Below are 20,134 nucleotides of genomic sequence, written 5' to 3'. Positions count from 1 at the left end.
GCCCAGCCATCTACCAGCTGCATGGACTAAAACAAATTTTTTAAAGCATTTAAGGTTTGATGCCCTCATCTGTCAGATATGGACCAATTCTGTCATCATTTTGTGGATGATGTATTAAAATATACAAAGATGGCGTAGCAGGCAGAGTTCTCGCCTGCCATGTTGGAGACCAGGATTTGATTCCCGGTGCCTGCCCATGCAAAAATAAACAAATAAATAAAAAATAAATAAATGCACAATGGATATTAGAATAATACATAGCAGTTAGTGTGAGTGTTTATCATTATTATTATGGTCCTGGTGATTATTATCATTGATAATCTATCCCGAAACTGTAGGAGAACGCAACTGACTTACATCCCCTTGGACAAAGATAACAAATTCAAAGGACTTATGCAAAACGGGCTTCCAAGGAGGAATGAAGTCCAGATTCAATCATATTCTGCATTTACATAAAATGGTAATTTTTAAGAAAAAAATCAGTACTTAAAGCACAGTTGGAGAAGCAAAAAAACTTTACATCAGCCACTTTAACAAACATTTCTGTGAATAAAGCATTTTGTGTCTTGTCCTTTGCGGTAACTCCATGGGTGCAGAAGCATTTTCTTTGGGAGAATAAGCACACTGATGCTAAAGGAGGATATCTGCTCTTCCCAAATCCCTAACAAATAATGAGTGGAACAGGAACGTTGCTCCCGCGAGCCCTTTATGTTGAAATGGTGGAGGCTTCGTCCACCGTGTCTGGGTTGTGGAATGCTATTAGCTTATGTCTATTTTATCATCAGCTGGCATAGTCTTTTCTTCCATCCTGCCAGTCCAAGCAACTGTCCAGGTTCTATATGAAGTATTGGCTTATAGTTACAACTTTAAAAAACAGTGAAAAGTTACACTGCGTTTTTTTACTTATGAAGTACATATTTCAAAAACAGAACTGTATTTTTGCTTGGGCCAAAATTTCTATGGTGTTTGGGTGTGTGTATGTATGTGTGTGTGTGTAATTTTAGCTATTTCTATACGTTTAGCAGCAAGGAATTAAAAAGTATTCTGGTGGGTGGAAATATTCCTGAAGTAGTTACTATTTAAAAACAGATTTTCTTTTAATTGATCAAATTCTCCAATTATGCTCAAATTTCAGTGTTGAAATTTGAAATTATTATTGGCATATATGATTTTCCTTTGGTTAATTTAAATCTGACAATCCAATAACTCAGTATTGGAAAATTAAATATTTAACTGCATAACAATTTGAATCTAAAATGAAGCTATTGGGGAATGAAAAATTTGGTTGGGGTGAAATTGCCCTGTACATAATGCATTTCTTCTTCTTTCTCTTCTTCTTTGTCGTCTTCTTTATCATTATCATTATGTTAATTTAAGATAAAATGTTCAGTCACAGGATATCCAGACAAATAAATTAGGTCTCTTTTTATTTGCTTCAAAATACTATGCTTTCTGTCTAACTGGCTAGAAAATGGAGCTATAGTTTTGGTGATGTAAATATTGTGCAAATTATATGATAAAATCTTAAAAATGAACTAGTAATAGCTCAAAATGAAGTATTTGTGCATATCCTGTCTTTCACTGAAGATGCTTCTACATTACAAAGATATTTCTGTACCTTCATATAAATCTGATTACAGGAAATGAGGAAGTAGTCATAATAAGACTGATGCTAGCAAGAAAAAAAAAAACTGATTCCTTAATACCTCCTCTCTCTACTCCCTTTGCCCATAAATATTAAGCTTTTAGATGTGATTTATTTGATTAATCCTGAAACTTAAAATATCTTGTAGATTATTTCCAGATTAATCTATTATGACATTATTTTATACTATATGGGTCATATATTTATTTGTATGCCATGACAATCATATTTATAAAAAAAAAAGAAAGATTGTTTTTACTTTCAAAATACATCTTGATTGTGTTCTACTGGAAATATTTTTCTCTGATTTTCTCTATTGTTAGAGTCAACAACAGAGAAATCTTATAATATTCTTACCTGAACACTTCTTAAAAGAAATATAGTTTACTTCTACGTAAGACAAAAAAGTATACTTGCACACCACAAATAAATAAATAAAAAGCCATTTTTCTGAATCTTAGTCCTGTCATCTTCCAAGACCAGGTGATATAGCAGGGATGGCAGTAAAAACATTTCCCCTTAACTCCATGTAATGAAAAGTCATTGCCCAAATCCCCAAATCCTTTATTCTTTCTACTCATCCTACATTTCCCCAGTGGTCTGTGTTATAAATTGGATTAGCGTCAAGCCATTTTCCAGAAAAAAAAAATTGTGAGCATTTACATTGGCTTTAGAAAAGATCTGGATACATATATAATTCTTTTTATTGTGAAGGTTGTAAGTGAATATACAGATACACATTGTATATTTTCATTTGAACCTTATGGTTATAGAGTGAGAACTGAAACTGTCTACACACATACAGCTCATGGCCCATATTAACACAATTTTACTCTCCAGCTGTCTTCACTAACAAAATTCCACTTTCTGCCTCAAGCATTAAACCTAGCTTTGAGAAAACAACACTTTACTTTGGTCATATATTCAAGAAACTAGTGCTTGACAATAGCTAGCTCACTTGTATTTTTCACTACTATGTGTATAAAATATATTTGCACATAAACAAAACTGCAGTAATTTATACATTTCTGAAAGAGAGGTTATTGAACAGGATATCAGTGTGATGTTTCTTTTCCTACACACATAAATTAAAATAAACTTTGTATAATAATTTGATTTATATATTAAACCTCTTATCAGGGCTCATGATAGGGAATCTTACATTTGCATTATCTTTATATTTTATTACAATTTTACTATAGGAAATGGATTTTTTTTTCAAATTCACAAAGCAAGTTAATGGAAGAACAAACATTCAAACCTGGGTGTTCAGACAATCATATATTTATAGTCTCTCTTGAATAGGTGGTAGGCATTATTTTCCATCTGTGGAATGATTCACATATAAAATTATATCATTATGAAAAGAGCTGCATGTGTTACAGATAAAAATTTAGGAATCCTCACTTTTTGATGAATATATATGATCCAAGGATACTATTATTTTCTGGTGTGATTTGCAATCAAAGATAGTTTACTTTCTTTGCTGTTTTCACCCCTCTCTGAAGTATTTAAAAATTAGTGTAATAAATCCAAATATTTTATCAATTTAATTTCTAATTTGGGAAAATTATGCTATTTGTTGTTGATTTTCTCTTAAGTGAAAATACTGCAAACTTCTGTTGAATTGTGAATTATAGTAGTCCTGCCTGGCACATTTCATAAAATTTTACAGCAAATTATTATTTTTTCAGTTAAATTAGTTCATTCATATGCAATTACTTGCATTGCTTTTGCTTTTTTATTAGAGAAGTTGTGGATTTACAGGAAAAAGTATGGACTGTTTCACAAATTTGAGTTTTCTATAGCATTCCAATTTTAGTGTAGATACTGCTGAAACAACCATAAGCGATTACTCTTTGATAACTGCTAAATGAAGGGGAAAATACTTTCATAGCTTTCCTTAATATTAAATCTACTTTTTCAATTATTTAATCCAAGAAATACATAGTTTATTACCATCAAAGTCAGCTGAGATAATGAATGGGTGTATGGGTATACATGGAAGGGGAGGAACTAAAAATGAACAGATATTGTTATCTTTAATTTTTATTTATACTATATGTAACGAGAGCTTTCCTGCTTGTATTTTCATTTCTTATATGAGTAGTGTTACAAGGGCACTATCTGGGACTTGACAACGGCTTAAAATGTAGCTGTCTTGATAATAAAATTGTTCAACTCAAGATATCACTAGCAAATGAGTGCACTATTATGGTTGAGTTAGAGAGTAATTAATTAGAAATAATTTGTATTGTTAATTGAGAGTCAGAGCAAATGAGGCCACCCTTCATACCATCAGTGGAGTTCCTTGAATAGTAAGTGAAAAAAAATCGCTATTCCTAAAAAGATATATCATAAAATTTCCATGAAAGCTATATAAACAGTTTGAAGAGTGTCTCCTATTGAATAAAGGTGTGAGCCCTTCAAAGAACTTCCTTTAAACATTGAAAAATTCTTCAGCATGTTCAAATTGTAAAGATAAAACCATTCTGGAGGACAAAGAGCTTGATTCTTCCTTCAGCTGGTTTTCCTTCTGGCTAGAACACAGAGGCAGTATTTAAAGTTAAGATATACATAACTTTAAAAACCAATGAACGTATCAAACATTCCACAGCAAAGCACTTCCCCCTACATCCCAGGAGGGACAAAGTGCTTTTTCATTGGTTAATACCTAGGCCTCCTTCCAAGGAGCAGCAGAGGCAGCTCTGTGGTAACAGGGAAACCTAAAGAAGGAGCTTGGCATTGGGGGGTGAACCTAAGACTGAAGACCTAGGAAGTCCACCAGGAGTGATTTAGTGGTTTAGATGGCAAGTCAAAAACAGGTGACAAAGTGTGTTTATCAGGTTTATCAATTGTAAGCTTCAGAACCCATTCTGCTTATCTTGAACAAAATAATAAATATGCAATAAAGAACTGCACAAAGACAATCAGATCTCACAGAGCTGGTAAACCACATCTAGAATTAGCCCTGGAAAGCCAAGAAACTGTATGCAGTATAAACCATCTTGTAAGTGGAATAAACATTTAATTAATCTTACCCAAACCTAAATACATACAAACTCTGAAGCTCTATGTCTCTAATTATTTACTTAAATGTAATCATATTTTATAACCTTTACTTTATTGTATTTCTCTAGCTCCATGATATTTTATGCAAATTCCTTCATCTATGTTTTCTGATACAGCTCTAATTTTTCATTTTTCCAGCAGCTACATAATATTCCATACGCCATGATGTGTTAATTCATTTCCTTTTAAATGACTGTTCAATTGGGCAATGAACATCTTGTACATACATTCTTACTAATTTATCCCTTTATTTCCGTGGCATTAATTTCCAAGAGTAAAATAGTTGGAATAGATATTATATATGTTATCAATTTTAAATATTCACTGTGATAATTTTCCAAAACGTGGGACACTTCACATTTCTGCCATTTACTTAAGAACATATACTTGCCACAATCTTTCCTTTCCTGTTGATGACAAGAGCCACCAACGAAAACCTCCATGGTTAAACTAAGCAGAAAATAACTTTCATTTTATTTCTACTCACTTGTTCCAGACATTATATATTATACATTACAATATATAAGGGGGGGGGGTGTTCCAAGAAAAAGAAAGCTAACAAACGTGTACATTGATTGGTAATGTGTAACCAAGAGTCATCTGCCTAGAAATTTCTAATTTCAAAGAATTGGAAATGCTGTGCATCTGCACCTACCCACCTTAGTACCGAGGGCAAGGCATCCCCAGTATGGGAAAGGCAGTTTGTGTGTTTTGTACTGAGCAGCTTAAAAAAAATTACAGGAAAAATTAAGTTCCAGGAATAGTCTGATTTCAGATTGTGAGTAAAATCTTAATCCACTGAGAGAGTTATCTAGTAATACAGCAGAATGTAGTTTAATCCAGGGCATCTACATCTCAATCTCAACACTATTTTCAATGTGGATGGATCACTTTTTGGCATGGGGGCTGTCCCATGCTTCGTAGGATGTTTAGCTGCATTTATAGCCTCTATCTAGTAAATGCCAGTAGCAGTCCCTACCCCGATTGTAACAACCAAAAGGCCTCTAGATATTGATAAGTTGAGAACTGCTGAGTTTATTCTATATGAAAAGAGATCAGAGTTCAATCTTTTGCTCTGGAACTGTTAGCCCAGCCTAATTAACAACATATTCAAGGTTATGTATTTTGTTAATTTTCAGTAATACCTTGTTAAAGTGAAAACCTACAGCAATATACCTCTCTTGAAACAGGTAAGTTGCAAAACCAGGTAATAACACTGCCTTGATTTTGAACAGGCTTTTCTCAACCATTTTTCTTATTTAATACTCTGCAAGGCATTTGTACAAAAGATTCACCTTTAATGGCAAAATCATAAGCATGGATAATTTGAGCAGCTTTGACTTGAAAAGTGGCCAAAACTGAAGGATTTATAGTTAGCAAAGTCATAAGAGTTGTGACTTTAATTATTGATCAGAAAGACTGGGTCTAAGAGAGAGTGCATTAGCCCATTCTTTATTTTATTGTATCTAAATGACATTCAAAAACAGAAGCAAACATTTAAAAAACAATGAGACATGGAATAGCTGAGAGAAATTTGTGATTATTACCTTTAAATAAAACTTATTTGTGCAATCATTCAACCTGAAAATCTGTGTTGAAGGCCTTTTATGCTCAAGTCATTGTTTTAACTATAGTTGGGGAGAAAGAGTGAAGATCTAAGAAATTAGATGATCGAACTCATCCCAAATTGCCTGCATAATGAAAAGCTGATGGTATATGATATACACATGCACATATACATGTATGTACAATAAATGTATCACGATATATACCTGTTCATATATTGGCTTTTATTACTAGTTGGCAAATGCATGTCATCCAGAATTCACAAAGGTTAATTCCTTTCAGACTTCTTTAAGCAAATGTCATTGAACTAAATTGGACCATAGCATGTGATCTGTAGCACATAAGCACCTGAAATTTAAGTTTCATTGTCTATAAGTCATTTGACATTTCAAGTTTAAGCATTTTTTACTTTATAATTATATTCTATATAATAATAAAGAAAGTCAGGAAATCGATGGAAAGTAAATATACACACATACAGATTAATATTCTAGTTTCCCATATGCTTGTTGCATACAGTCAGGCACTCAATGATTTACCATTTTACTGAATTCAGTGAAAAGTTTGCTAACATACAGGCTAACTATCTTTTGATTTGGGGTGTCTTTCCTTCTTTATAAATCGGATCTTTAATTAATATGGCAATTAGACTATGATTTAAGGTAAGTGTTAGAAAGATTACTTCAGGATTTTTATTGTTCCAAACCTTTAAATACATATTTTTACATTCAAACATACTGAAATAATTACTTATGTATGACAGCAGAGGTAAAAGAAAAATGACTTGAGACAACTATTTGAAAGAAAATCAAATGACCAGGAAATAAGATAACATATAAAATTTACTTCCATTTTAAAATAGCATCTGATTTCTGCGTAGGTACAGCCAACATACTCTTTGCTAATTTTTACCAGATTTTATAACAGACAATGTGAAAAATGAAAACTCAAACCACCAGCCTAAACCAAGACTGGTTGTAAACCTATTACCGAAGTTCAACAGGGTACAGCAAGTAGGCTACCTTTATCATGCACTGAGTGAAACTGTATTTCAGATGCTAAGAAGAAATCCATTCTCCTTTTTACTCTGTCCATAACGTGGATCAGAAATACAATCTTAACCCAAGTTCATTGCCTTGGAATCTGTTACTATACTAAATGGCCTTTGCTTGCACCACCAGCAAGCCATCTTCCTTATCTCTCCCAGGGATAGAGAGAGATATTCATAACCTTATTGGAAATAATGCGTAGGAGCCCATGCAGGAACTGCAGATGTATCACAATTTGTGTCGTATCACAATTTCTACAAGTACCACAAAACATAAAAGAAAATAATGGCAATTATGGCAGAGAATTTAAGTGGCATCGATTATTCATTTATTTATCTGTTCAGAACTAAGCAGTGGGAGAAGTAGTACAATCAAATTCAAACCAGTAGGACTGTATTAGATCAAGACTCTTATAGGAACTTGGATCTAACATAAAGTCATTGAGTATTTGCTTATCATCTCTATAAGTCTATTAAAAAGATTTGACAATTACTTACCAACCAGGAATTTGTGCCAAGGACAATTTTCACCTACAGTTGCAGATGAAATGAATTCAGAAGGCTCATCTTATTGAATGAAAAATCCAACAATATAAGGCTTATGAAAAATAAATGTGTTTTGAGGACAAAGGGGATCTCACAATGAATACACTAAGCAATAGTAGCTAAAAATGACTTTCTACAAAGACTAGAAGTTTTAAGAACATTTTGACATCAATGGCAAGATATGTGAAGACATGGCCTCTGCAATATGTCATAAGAAAAATAAAAGTGAGGAAAGGAGTCAACTGGATGAAATGAAAAGGAGATGATAAGAGAAGGAAGAATACCAAAGACATTTAAACACAACACTCACCATGTATGAATCTATTTTCAATAAAGATAAATAGCACAACTAATATTTAGAGATTGAGTCTTGATTTGAAGAGGAAAATCTCAAGAAAATCTTCCAAAATATGGAGATTAAAACAATGATGAGAATGCGCTTCATATGGGGAAAAAGAAACCAACTAAGAGAAAATTACCACCATCATCATCAGTAATTTTACTAAAAAGTTTCCAAAATTGAAAGACAACCTGATTGTATAGACTAAAGAGGGTTACCCACATCCAAGGAAAAACAACACAGTAATTATATCTTCACACCTCTGATTGTGTTTTAAAAAGTCATTATTACAAAGTAAATGCTTTAAGCATTAAAAGGTCAAGTTGCCTACAAAGAAATTTAAAAAAAGCAAAACAAAACTAGCTGACATCAGGTTTCTGACTATTATTCCACATCAAGAAACTAAAAAGCAGTTGCAGCAGATCCATGGGGAAGATAGTTTCTATGTCAATAACATTTCAACGAGCAATGCTTTCTTTCAGGTATGAAATCAACAGCAGTGAGTTTCTTAGGCAGGCAAAAATATGCCGTTCTTGCAATAAATGCCCAATGAAGTGAATGAACAAGCTATATGTGGATAATAATATGGAAGCACGAAAGATATGAAACGAAGACTCTTGCAGAACTTCTGTTGGACTGTGAACTCAAGAACAGATTTGGATCATGTACTGTATACTGGATACTGTAATCCCAGTGCCTGTGGGTAGCTTTTCAAGGACTTCCTTAGCTATTCCATCTCTTCATCTCTGTCTTTGTCTAGGACAAGGAAAGGTACACCATATGAGTAGCTCAGTGAGAGCCTATACAATAATGAGTAGTGCTAGTTTTCCAAGAATAAAATCACCAAGAACCCAAATAAATTTTGTTATCTAGAAAATGCAATGATCTCTCCATGTACTACCCATAAAAATCAATATATGCATTTCTTTTTGTGCATGTGAGTGGTAAAGAGTAGTGGGATAAGAAATAACATATTTCATTACTTTAACATTTACATATCTAAATTTGCTTCTACAATGGAATGGTGATACTATTTTTATCAGTCAATAGGTACTGTTGTAAAAATTCTATACCTATACATTAGGATAATTGCTTTTAAAAGTTACAATAACAACATTAATGAACCATAAATGAGAAATTGCCAGGAGTTCTTAGTGTGTGAATATTAAGAATTTAATTTTTTGAAATTTCTAGAATCAATAATTTCAGTAATTTAAATAACTTAAAAATTAGAGTATATATTTCATATTTGGATTTAATGACAAAAAGAATGAAGATGTATGGGGAAAAATCACAGGGCTATCCTGGCACCAATAAAACATCTTACCAATTTTTAAAACATTAAGATGTAACATGCAAACAATACAAAACATAAATCTAAATATATGCTTAGAAAATGTTTACATATTTACATATGGATATACCATATGTACACAGCAAGAATAAGATACATATTTTGTTTCCCACGTGATAATCTCCCACTAAAGGTAACCACTGACCTATTAACATAGTTTAGTTTTGACTTGTCTTGAATTAAATATCACTAGACTATTCTCCATGTTTTCTTCTGCATCTATATTTGCTGTTCTTGTTCAAAATATATCTGGCTTACATGGGGGCAGATTTGTTTTTCCATATAGTTTTCCATTATATGACTATATTTTAATATACTAGTCTTTTCTATTTTTGATGGACATGGGGTTGTCCTCCTTGGGACTGTTCGTAACAGAGTTCCTAAACATTCTTATACATGTATTTCATGTTTCGGGTAAGTAATAACTTGTGGAATTGTCAGTTCAGGGATAAGCTAGAGTTAGCTTTGGTAGACATGCCAAGCAGTTTATGAAAATTGTTCTGCTAATTTGAGCTTCCATTAGAAAAATCTGAAAATTTCAATTTCTCCATAAGCTTTTCACATTTAATATTATTCATCTTTTTACTTATAGCTATTCTGCTCAGGGTCTATAGATATGGTGCGTTGTGGTTGTTATTTGCACTTTCCTGATGTCTAAATATGTTACCATCTTTTGGCATGTTTATGGTCCTTTAAGATACATGTTTTGAAGTTCCTATTCAAATAGTATGCCTATTTGTAAAGTTACTGTGCCTGTCTTTTCCTCATTGATTTGTAGAAATGCTTTAAACATTTTTATATCAGCACTTTTGGCAAATACATATTGTGTGTGTTCATTTCTTTTTTTTTTTTTTAAAGAGAGAGGGAGGAAGGGAAGGAAAGACAGAGAGAAGGAAGGAAGGATGGAAGGAAGGAAGGGAGGAAGAAAGGGAAACATCTTTAAACATTTTCTTGTTTTATTGTATTTTGTTTGTTTGTTTGTTTTTTTTACATGGGCTGGGGCCGGGAATCGAACCGAGGTCCTCCGGCATGGCAGGCAAGCACTTTGCCCACTGAGCCACCGCGGCCCGCCCTGTGTGTGTTCATTTCTAATATATTCATTTAAAGCTAGAATTTTTGCTAAGATCAGCTTTAGCAGCAAAATTTAAGTTTTAACAGGCTGCAGTTTTGCTATTATTCAGCTCAAAGTATTTTCTAATTTCATTTAAATTGTATAAATGAAGTTTTGCAAATTGTGTAGTAATTTTTTAACACTTCTGGATTTTAAATACCATTTAAAATTTTGATATTGATATCTAATTGGATTCCACTTTAATTGAAAAATGCTCATGATATGACTATAATCTTTTATAATTCATTGAAACTTGATTTATAGTCTAGTCCTGGGTCTTTACAAGAAATATTCTGTGTAGAAACTTGTATTTGAAAACAATGTGCTCTCTGTGATATATACATGTATATTTATATTCAAATAGTTAAATATGTTAATTCTTCAATTCTGGTTATGGATTCCATTTGTTTCTCCTTTTTGTTCTGTCTGGTTCTGCCTTATATACCCTGAAGTCATATTATTATGCAGATTCTCATTCACAATTGTTATACCTTCCTTTTGAGTTTATCCTTTCATCTCTTGATTCTTTCCTTAAACTATTGTATGATATTAACATTGTTATAAAACAGTTCTCTTAGTTGATATTTTCATGGTATAATTTTTGCATTCTTTTATATTCAACATGTGAAGTTATATTTACAGTATGTCCTTTTTAAATAACATCTTTTGAAGGTTTGAGGGTGATTTTTTAACTGCATGCTTGACATGGTATAGTGACATCTCAGAAACTCTAAATGATATTATTTTCCTATGAAAAGGTGTACATTTCCTTCTGAAAGGCTGATAAGATACAGATATCCTTGCTCTTCTCAGTGATTGATGTGAGGTTTTAGAAAAGCTGTTCTCTTTCACTTTTGCTCTAGCCACCACTGGGTGACTCATTTCAGATTGTCACTGAAAACATGGCACACGTAGGCACGCTACACCTTGGTGAGCTGTGAACTCCCTTTCTGTCTCCCCAGCATGATATGGCTACTGAAATTTCTGCTGAGCTCTTTATGTCCCTAGCTGTAATTCTGCATAAATAGATCATAGATTGCATACATACTTGGGCCCATTTTCCTGTCGTCTCCTTTTCCTCAGAACCTTATCCTTCAATCCCCAGCTATTACGGCATCTCCAAACTCTAACTTCTGCTTTCTTCCAGGAGTCTGTTTTGCTATGACTTTAATTAAAGAACGTTTCCAGGAAAAAAAAAGATTGGATTCATTTAGGAGTCAACTTGCTTTACTTTACTACTCTCAGGAATAGAATCCATCTAAGTCAACCTGTATTGGTTGTTCTCTAATGTCAACACAGAGGTATTATATGTACTTTGTCTAGCTTTTGAAGTTGGATTGTGAGGGGGAATTAGGATGATATAAGATACTCCATTAACATTAGAATACCTCAACATTTTATTTTTGAAATTTCTAGTTCTACAAAATATTAACTCATAAGCATAATTGGAACTTGTTAAAATGATAAAAAATAATTCCATCCATATACAACAATGATTAGAACAGAAAATCATCTAATATTCTCTTTAGACATCTAGACAAGAGGAATCACTATATTGGATTTTCTAAATATTTTCACATGAATTTTAATAAAATATATCATGGGTTTTTATTATAAGTATTCAAATAAAATACCTTGACTTTAAACCTTTGATTTGTCATAAAGTATTTTAAAATAAACCAAATATGTAGCATATGACCAGATAATTTAAAGTGCTATAATAACTAAATAAAGGCTTCAATTTTAAAGTAAGAATATAGTGATCACTAGGATCTTATCAGATTAGACATATCACATAAATACAGAAATTTCAGATCTGTAAATTTCATTCAAAAGGCAACAAAAAACACAAAATTTTGAGTATTCATATACTCATTATATATGACAATTAAACAAATGTATGAGTACCCATATACAATTTACATATTATTCATCCACCATTGTCTCTACCTCTGTTTTGGCTTCAGACACAATTAAATTAAATATATTCCGTGCTTACTATCCCTCCCTTTTCCAAAGATTTCCCAGTCATTTGTTTAAATGATGCTCATCTACTAGAGAGTCATCAGGAAATGTACACTATTGAGTTCCTGAATTTTCTTTAAGGTCTTGCCTTTCTTAAGCTTTTTTTTTTCAGATTATAATACTTGATTGACAACTTAGCTGGATATAAAACTGATTTTCTTTTAGTTTCTCAAAAATGTACTCTACCATTATATTATGTTGTATGTTTCTTGTGAGAAGTCTTTCATCATATTAACTTTTCTTCTTTCTAGTGTCGTTGCATTCGGGCCCAGAGAAGTTGTTTATGTGTGTTTAAGGTATCAGAAAGTTTAGGGCATGTCTCAATATTGACTATTTGAGTCAAGTTATCCAAAGACTGGGTCGGTCTTTCATTGCCTAGCATCAGCCATTCCATTATTTCCAGAAAATATTCTTTACCTATGTCTTAAAATATTAGTTTTGTTTCATTGTGATGTTTTTCAGTATCAGGGAACACAGTTGTAACTATTTTGATTTTACTTGCATATTTCTAAATCTGTCATTTTTCTCTCATCCTTTTTACTCCTTTATATAGTTTTACAATTGCATTTTGTTGGCTTTTTCATTATTCTTACAATTTTATTATGTTATGTGTTTAATACACTCTTATTTCTGTTCATTTATAAGTCATCTTTTACATGAGTTTATCTTCACCTCTGATCTCTTTTTTTGAATTTTGAAATGTTTCACTTCATGCTCATTCTTTGTGGTTGATTTATTTTTCCCTTCTGAGCTTGAAAAATTTTATTGTATTTTGTTCATAAATTTATTTGCCTATTAGGGAAGTCTAATTCAGGTATTGTTTTTGTGTTTCTATTTTCCTCCTTCCTGGAAGTTAACTCTTGACCACTGAAATATTTTGATTCTCATTTTTTTATTGTCAGGATGAGATATGGATTATGACTGCTGCATGGATTATACTTCCACTTGGAACCTATTACACTGTTGGGTTTCCACCAGATTCTCTACTTAAATATGGTCTTAACTGCTCTTTTCTGTGTTTGAACACTTATTTTCTCATAAGTAAATACACAAGTAAAATGTATGTGCAATATTTGTTCCCTATCTATGTGGAAGGTGGGAGAAATGGGTTTGGTTTTTAATTTATTCTCCCTATTAATGTTCATGACTTCTGACAAAAAAAAAGAAAGAGATTTAGGCCTTCTCCATTATCATGTGGGAACTAAAGCAAACACTTTTGTTTTTGCACAGCACATTTTTTTCTCCAACCAGTCGATAATATTTCACTCTATAAAATGAGAACCAGTTCTTTTGAAGCTTGCTCTAAAGTCTTTCATGATCCATTTCATTTGAGTTGTACAAAAATTGAGTAGTTATAAGTTGATATACCAGGAAGAACCTCAAAAACTGACAACCAAGTAAGAGATTGTATGCTAAAGTTCAAGAGCAGAATTTTAAGTTGCCACAATCTTGTTTGTACTGTCCACATTTTCCAGTTTTATTCTGTATAACCAAAATTTTCCATATCAGTTGGATCTGTCATTTTATAAATTATACTGGGAATGACCAGATTAGCACACAAGATATGTTAACAACCAACACAAATACACAAAATATTAGAATAAAGTGTTACTAAAACAGTAGATTCACTGACTGAATTGAAAAAGATTGTCAGGGTGATTAAACCCTGTGAATTTTATGATAAACAAATTTGGTATTTAATAAGATTAATAAAATGTGCGCTTGTAAAACAAGAAAGTGCATCGATGTTTGTAAGCAGTTGAACACAAATTCTCATTTGATGCCTAGTACATGCCTTTACTATGGCTGTGAGAGTTTTTGCCTCCATTTCTAAGCATAACTCCTGGGTGAGGTAATCTGCACCTTTCCGTATTTCATAGGTATACACACATAGCTATTTAATTAAGAGCCTATGGTGGGATTAAAGTGTTACACCATTTATCTTAAGATGACTTAATTTTCTCACGGTGTATATTTAGCATAAGTATAATTGGGGACTCCTTTGACCTATGGATGCTCATTTCCATAGAGCAGATTTCTAGCTGTCAAGCATAAGTTAAAACGCTTATGAAGTGACTGTCACAATATATCAAGAACATGCAAGGAGGGGTATACTCATACTTGCAAGAACAAACATCTCCAAAAAAATGAATAAACATCTCCAATTAATAAGATACAATAATGAAATTTTCTTTTCATATCTCTCCTAGTAATAGTATGGACAATTATATTTTGAGAAAGAGTGTTGGGTTGAAACTAGAAGGTTAATATGAAATATGAAGTACTGCACTAAGAGGAACATGGAAAGTTTGCTTTGTTTTCTCCATCCTCTTGTTCTTGTACTTTTCTGTGAGAACATATATTTGAGATTGTTTTTATTTTAATTGCTATTGAGGTAATATTTTCTTCTTAGCTGATATCTGAGAATTATGCTCGCCTCTATCATATTTAAGTCACAACAAAAGTATAAGAGCCATTACTACTGAAAAAAAACCTAATCACATTCATATGCCTACATTTTCTGTTTTCTGTGAATAAATAGAAAAATAATTCCCCATATCTCTGTCTGTTGTTTCATGGATAAGAAAATTAAGGCTTATGGAACGTGAGTTTTCTCGAAGCTGTACAATTATCAAGTGGCAGAAATCATATTCAAATCATATCTTTTACTCTAAATCACATTTTTTCTTTACTGTGTATGAGTGATAAATACAGTACAGAAAATGGCTCTATTTTCCCTGCATAATTGTCTTGTAGTTCCGTCATTCTCTTATTTATTAATATGAACTGCACATCCAAGCTAAAATGATCACATTACCTGACATCATGCTCAAAAATAATCCTGCCCTATGTGACATTAAAAAAGGAGACATTTAATAAAAGGTGTATCTTTCATTCACATGTACCTAAGCAGTCACATCTCTGGAAATATCTGGTTCGCTTTTCCCTTTTGAGCAGTATACTGTTTAATATGCTATTGTAGTCAAATAATTCATATGGTCATCATAAGTTTAGTGAAAGCAGGCCTTGATCTGTTTGCTTTAGGCCAATATTTACCCCCACATTTAAACATGTCACATAGTATGCAGCAAATAAATATGCTAGTTGTTTGAATGAAAGGATGATAAGTAAATCTATTTGCATAAAGTATTTTCATTGTGCTATTAGAAACACAAGGAAGATAAATTAAGGTGTGTCTTTGAATTAATATATTTTCAATGCAAAAATTTCACCTAGCTAAAGCTTTAAAACCAAGCTTCTACTTTTTCCATTGTGAGAGAAGCTGGTCATTCTCAGTGGGATTTGTTCCCTCATGGAGAAAATATATTCAGTCTTTGCAGTATGCATATGCATATACATATATACGCACATATACACATACATATATGATCTCAAAACTCCATGCATATATACATATGTATGATTTCAACCTTTCAAATTGTGATCTCACTGAAGCTGTACATACCTCAGAAAAACATGTTTTTAAATTGAATGCATGCCTGTGGGTATGAGCCCATCATAGTAGGACCTTTTGATGAGGTTACTTCAGTTTAGGTGTGATCCACCTCAGTTGTGATGGGTCTTGATCCCATTACTGGAGCCCTTTATAAGCAGAGTGAAATCCAGACAGAAAGAGAGAAAGCCACAGTGAGCAAGAACTGAAATCAGTGAAACCTGGAAGAGAAGCATGAGACAAAGGGATGTCCCCATGTGACAGGCTAGGGGCCAAGGATCACTAGCAGACAGCCCCAGAAGGACACAATCTTTGGGAAGAAAGTATCACCTTGATTTGATTTGGACTTTTAACCCAGCCTCACATTATGGGCAAACAAATTCCCATTGTTTTATATGAACAATTTCATGGTATTGCTTGTGCAGCCTAGGAAACAAAGGCACTTCAAACTGACTTGCTGACTTTGTGTAGGAATTTCCTTTTTGTGCTCTTGAAAAGAAGTTTCCATGGAATGAATTTGGATTTGAAGGAATTACAAAGCCCAATATTTAATCAGTATCATGTTCAGGAAGAACGGGATCAAATTTAATAAAAATAAAAGGGAACAGGTATTGCATGTGCTGTAGCTATGGGGTCATAAAATAGAATAGGCAGGCCGATTTCACAGTCTCTTTTTCCTTATACATTATTTTGCTAATTTAAGAGTTAAACTTTTGAGAAAAAAATGTTCTTGCTTTTCAATCCCCTTGTATTTGAAAAAAAAAAACACTGGGTTAGTGTGCTTATTTTCCATATTATCATGTTTTTCTTATAGGGGAAATATCTAGTGATTATGTGGATGTGTGACTGTGAATGGTACTTCCACTTAAATCAGATAAAGAGCATAAAGAACAGTGCAGCTGAGACATTGATCTTGAATGCCACAAAATCAAAGTCAGAAGGAACTTTGCTAACCATGAAAGAATAAATGTATAAATAACAATTTGCCTCTATAGGTGAGAAGTTCTATATTAGCATTGCCCAATGTTTCTACATATGCCTTGTCCAATATATTAACCAATAGACACCTACAACTATTAAGCACTTGAAATTTGTCTAGTAAAGCTAAAGAATTGGATTTTCAATTTAATTTAAAATTGAAATTTAAATAGACACACATTGCTCATGGGGCTATATCGGACTTCTTAATTCTGGATGACCCCAAAACGGAAATAAATACTGTAATAAAATGCATATATATAATGTTTATTATAATGTAAGCTTCAATGCCCTAATCTCTATGCTTAGAAAAGGACTAATATGATGTAAGTAAGCACTAAAATGCATAATTGTTTTAAATTTGTTACTATATTACATTTATAAAAGATAAACATAGAAGTTATTAAGGGACTTATAATTTAACTGAAAAAAATGTAAAATAAAAGTATAAAACTATTTTCATATGGTTTCAGTATGAAATATAACACAAAAGAATTCATAAATCTGCAGAATTGCTTATAAACTTTTATCTAAAAGTGCCCATGTGATTAATCTTGTTCAAAGCTTTTATTTTTCATTTAACTGATTAATAAAACAAAGCTCTGAAAGTAAATTTATAAGACCAGCAGAGATAGTAAAGAGATCATTCACTCTTCCATTCAATTAATTAATTATTCAGTGAATAATTACAGAGAGAGAGAAATTCTGAGGAAATGGAGATGGACTGAAATCTCTCAGATTCTAATGTATTCTGACCAGATAATGAGATACAGTTTTAAAAAGATATATTTCAGTTGCATGTAGAAGAATTAAAACTAAGTGAATTATAATCAGATTTTCTGCCATTTTCATGATGAAATAATAATTGAAACAAAAATTGTATGTGTAAAAGCATAGATTTCTAAAATAAATGTTCCTAAAATCATTTAGATGGTGAGGGAATTGAGGGCTGCATGCACCTTGAAAATGTTATTAACATGTCCTAAGACTCTACAGGAGAAACCTCACAGGAAGCCAGTGAAATTCTATGGGTTATATAGTTTATTACAATTACAACTACCATAAAAATATACCCATTGCTTTATCTTTCAGCCCCACTCCAATCCGAAGCTCTGGCAACCACTGATCATTTTAGCAACTCTATAGTTTTGCCTTTTCCAAAACGCCTCTTGCCTTTTGCTGAGATTTTGATTGAGAGTCATTGAATCCGTTGGTGTGCTGGTTTGAAACTGTTATGTACCCCAGAAAAACTATATTCTTTTAATTCAGACTTGTGGGGCAGACTTATTGTTGGGTGAGACCTTTTGATTAGGTTGTAGAAAAGTGACCCCACCCATTCAAGGTTGGTCTTAATTGACTTACTGTATTCCTTTAAAAGGAAGACATTTTGGAGCAAGCACAAATGCTTGGAGAGCTGACACATAGAAGCTTAAAGGAAAACTTAAAGAAGAGGAAAGAGCTATTTTGAAACCAAGCTAAGGAGAGAAGGAACCGCAGACATTGCCTTGGGACTTCCCGTGTGAAAGAGAAACCCTGGAGATGATCAGCCTTTCTTAAGTGAAGGTATCCTTTTGATGCCTTAATGTGGACATTTTCAGGGCCTTAGAACTGTAAATTTGTAACCTAATAAATCTTCTCTGTAAAACCTAATTCATTGCTGGTATATTGCATTCTGGCAGCATTAGCAAACCAAAACAATTGAGAAAATGATTTCTTACCAATATTGAATTTTTGCAATACATATGCACAGTATATTTCTCCATTTATGTAGGTACTATTTTATTTTTTAAATCTGTGCTTTACAATTTTCTGCATAAAGATCCTATATATATTTCTTTAAGTTTATACATAAGCATTTCAATTTTTGCTATACAATTTGTACTATTTTATTGAGGATTTTTGCATTTATATTCAGGAAAGATATTGTTCTGTAGTTTTTTTTTCTCTCTATAATATCCTTATCTGGTTTTGGTATCAGGGCAATGCTGGACTCATATAGTGAGTTATAGCTTGTTTCCACTGTTTCTATTTTCTGGGACTCATTATGGGTAGTTGGTATTATTTCTTCTTCTAACGTTTGGTAGACATTTCCAGAGGAACCGTATAGAAATAGTGCTTTCTTTTATTGATGGTTATCAAGTGTATATGTTGAATTTTAAAAATAGGTCCAGAAATATTCAAGTTATCTATTTTTTCTTGCATGAGTTTTGGTAGTTTTTCTTTTAAGGAATTGGTTTATTTCATCTAAGTTAGCAAATTCTGGATGTAGAATTGTTCATAATATTCTTTTATTATTTCATTGTACATAGTATCATGAGTTATAGCCTCCTCCATTTCTTATATTGAGAATTGGTAACGTCTTTGTTTTCTTGTTTTGGTTGACTAGAGGGTTCTCAGTTTTGTTGACCTTTACATAAAGCCCTCTTTGGTTTTCTTAATGGTCTCTATTGTTTCCTGTTTCTAGTTCATTGATTTCTACTGTAATTTTTGTATTTTTCCTTTTTTATGCTTTATTAAAAATTTAATTTAGGTATAATTTGTTCTTCCTTACCAGATTTCAAATTTTGAAAATAATTTTGGCAAATAAAATATGGAAAATAAAAGTTATTTATATTGACAACGGAGGGTTGATTTCTCTCTTGATGGAGGCAGTTTGAACTGTATACCACCATATTTTAAATTGAGCCAAATTTCTATTCCAAAATTCATAGTGATGATGTGAAATATTTTTAACCCTTTGGAATTCTTTTTGGAACGTCAAGGCATTCTATATCATTCGTCAAGAAGTTAAAGTAATTATTCTCCTGCCCTTTGAGTATGTAGTAATAAATAAAAAAAATTAATCATTTCCTGATAGGCCTGTCCCTTCTGCCTTATTATTAAAGCATATTTTCAACATTAATGTCAAATATTACATGTAAAATACAGTTTTGGTTGTGTAATTTCCTTGTTAAAACTCTCTGGTGAAGTTTATGCCACATAGTTCAATAAATAT

This window comes from Tamandua tetradactyla, chromosome 17 (genome assembly GCF_023851605.1).
Source record: "Tamandua tetradactyla isolate mTamTet1 chromosome 17, mTamTet1.pri, whole genome shotgun sequence".
Taxonomy (NCBI): domain Eukaryota; kingdom Metazoa; phylum Chordata; class Mammalia; order Pilosa; family Myrmecophagidae; genus Tamandua; species Tamandua tetradactyla.
The sequence above is the reverse complement of the archived record's forward strand: the minus strand, read 5'-3'. Positions refer to the sequence as shown.